The following is a 3,035-nucleotide window of genomic DNA, read 5'->3' as shown; positions in this document are numbered from 1 at the left end:
ATATATAATCAAGAAAAAATTAAATAATTATGTAAAAATTATCTATATATCAAAACATACTACTTGTAGTATTACAACAGATAATACGCAATAGTAGAAATAATGTAAGAAATTACACGATGAAACAAGAATAATTAATAAAAATATAATTACTTATATTTAAAATTAAATAATTATGGGATAATTATCCATACAGTAAAACGTATCGGTTACACTAATACGACGGATAATATGCAATAGAAGAAATAATACAACAAATTATATAAATAATACATAATTAATAATACAACATATTATACGAAATAATATGTAATAATAATAATAATACAACATATTGTCACGCCCCGCTTCCCAAAATACCAGGGAATCGTGACGTGAACAAGCCCGCGACGTATTAGACTGAGGAGAGATAAGTGCTAGACTTCGTCTTCTCAATCTAATACGCTAAGCGTCTGGAAATAAAACAATACGAAGTCACAGGTCCCCGATCACACATAGCAAGAATACAATGAACAACTCAGAATGGAAAAGATACATATCACAAATGAATATCATCCGAGACATAATATTCAGGTCAAACATGCCCTTATACAAATATGAACAAATGAATACTGAAAAGATACAAAATAAACTGATCAAATAGAAATGGAAGGTAGTACAAAAGAAAACGGAGGACCAATAACTAAGCTTCAGCTTCTTCTGCTCCGTCTGCAGGGCACTCCTGCTGAGAATCTGAATTTATGAGCTTATATATTTATCTATTCTAAGATAATTGTCCTGCTCGACAAGCAGGATACATAATGCCCTTCAGCGAATATGAGTTTTATACTTTCGAAAGTGCAGTGGTTGTATATATCACTATCAACTGGGTTTAGGGCTAATGGCAAGATTTTAATAATGTGAAACTTCATAGATGTCCTCGACCAATGTGTTACAAGTATGAAATTGGTTGGATGGGACAAGTTCCGGATTTTGTCTGTTTATCTTTCGCTGTTTGATGAGATTCACATGCATGCGGGCTTGATGGAAGAGGAAAAGCAAGACAGTCCTTGGTGTGATGTGGCCAGGATTTGAGAATGCTAGAATGAAGGCTGTTGAGGGCATGTTTCAAATTGTGGATGCGTAAAATGACTGCTCGAACTATTTTTGCATTACCGGGAAGCATGCTGTTAATGATTCTTTTGGAGAATATGTATAGTAGTATCTGTAAATGGAATTTATTTTTCACGGAGTTATTGAATATTAATTAACATGCACATTTTTCAATTTATGTAGTCTAAGCCATTGTAAATAATTTATGTAAAGTTTGTAACATTTATGTATCTCTTCTACTATTTTGGTGAATGTATTATTTGAATATAATGAGATTTGATAATTGGAATATAATTAGATTGTGTTGGATATGAAATTATATATTTTTTTGTTCAATATTGGTGTATAATGCACCAAAAGTAGATTCGCAAAAAAAAAAAAATGTAGCGAGCAGTATCCTAAGAAACGGACAATTCACGTCTAGGATGGGCTGCAATTCCGTCTAGGAATGGCCTTTTTTAAAAAGAAATTTTAAAAAAAATTAAAAAGACCATTATTTCCGTCTAGAATGAGTATCTAGACGGAAAATTTCCGTGCTAGAATACTCATTCTAGAGCGGAAATTTTTTCCAGGTCTAGGAATGAATTATCTAAGAGCGGAAATTCCGTCTAGAATCAATCCGTCTAGGATGTATTCCTAGACGGTTTTAAATTCCGCGTCCAGAATGAAATCCGTCTGGAAGTAAAAAAAAATTCCTAGACGGAATTTCCGTCTAGAATACTACATTCTAGACGGAACATACTAGACGCATATTCTAGAGACGGAATTCCGTCTAGAATAAGCCATCTAGACGGAATTCTGAGTATCCTACGACAGATTTTCCGTCTAGGTACCTCATTATTTAGTAGTGATAGCGAGAGTTAAACTACTATTCAACAGTACAAGAATGAAACTACCATTAACAAATTATTTTGCACGACGAAAATCAAAATTCAGTTTATTATTCAAGATAATTTTTTCTTTAAAATTATCTCTCATTATAGAAAATCTAAAATAATTCTTGTTCTCAAACAAATGTCTTTTTTTAAATATTATAAAGTTCTTAAATAAATCTCATTACAAAATTAAATTCTTTAACTTATTATAATTATTCGAAAAACACCGTACTATTTAACATATCTATTATTTAACCAATATTATTCACAGGGTGCAAACAACACATCAGATAATTACGTCAATAATTAAACTATGCAATAATTCATATAATGTAAATATTCAAACGCTATAAATAGCGGAGAGCGGGATGCTTTGCCTGCGAGACGCGTGGGGTCTGACGAGGAAGTAGCAAGGGTGGGCGGGCCGATGGGCGGAGGGTACGACGGATCTCAAGCGACGTCTGTGGTGGGTGTGGACTGGCGTCGGTATATCGTCGAACAGGTTGCGTGCGAACGAAGAGAGGCATTGGTGGGTTGCGGTTGGAGAGGAGTCGAGCAGCGGGGGTCACGGTGAGGCAAGGTGGATGCCTGAGGCACGGGTGAGCTGGGGGTGGCGATGGACGCTCATGGGTGGCTGGAGTTGCGACGAGGAGGAGGGGGCGGTGGAGGCTGGCTCACGTGGGGGGAGGAAAAGCGGCGAACAGTGGGAGGCGGAGCTGGGACATGGCGCTCGCTGCTGCGGGTGGAGAACGGCGAAACTGTTCGTGTCGGCTAAGGCGGCGAGAGTGGGGTTGGAGCAGGCGGGGTCTGGGCGACGGCGTGGTCACGAGAGGCGGCTGGTGGCGCCAGGAGGTTGGCCGCCGGGGTTGGAAGGCGGGCGGTGAGCGGGGCCTGGGCGAGGCGGGCGTAGGGCGGAGATGGGGTTGGGGCTTGGGCTCGCCACGCGTGCAGGCAGAGGTTGAGGGAGGAATGGGCGGTGGATCGTGGTTTCGGTCGGAGGGTCGCGGGTGTTGGGTTGTTGCGGACGAAAAACAGAGAGAGAGCAGAGAGAGATGAGAGAGGAGGCAG

This window comes from Asparagus officinalis, chromosome 10, assembly GCF_001876935.1.
Source record: "Asparagus officinalis chromosome 10, Aspof.V1, whole genome shotgun sequence".
Taxonomy (NCBI): domain Eukaryota; kingdom Viridiplantae; phylum Streptophyta; class Magnoliopsida; order Asparagales; family Asparagaceae; genus Asparagus; species Asparagus officinalis.
This window is presented reverse-complemented; position numbering follows the sequence as displayed.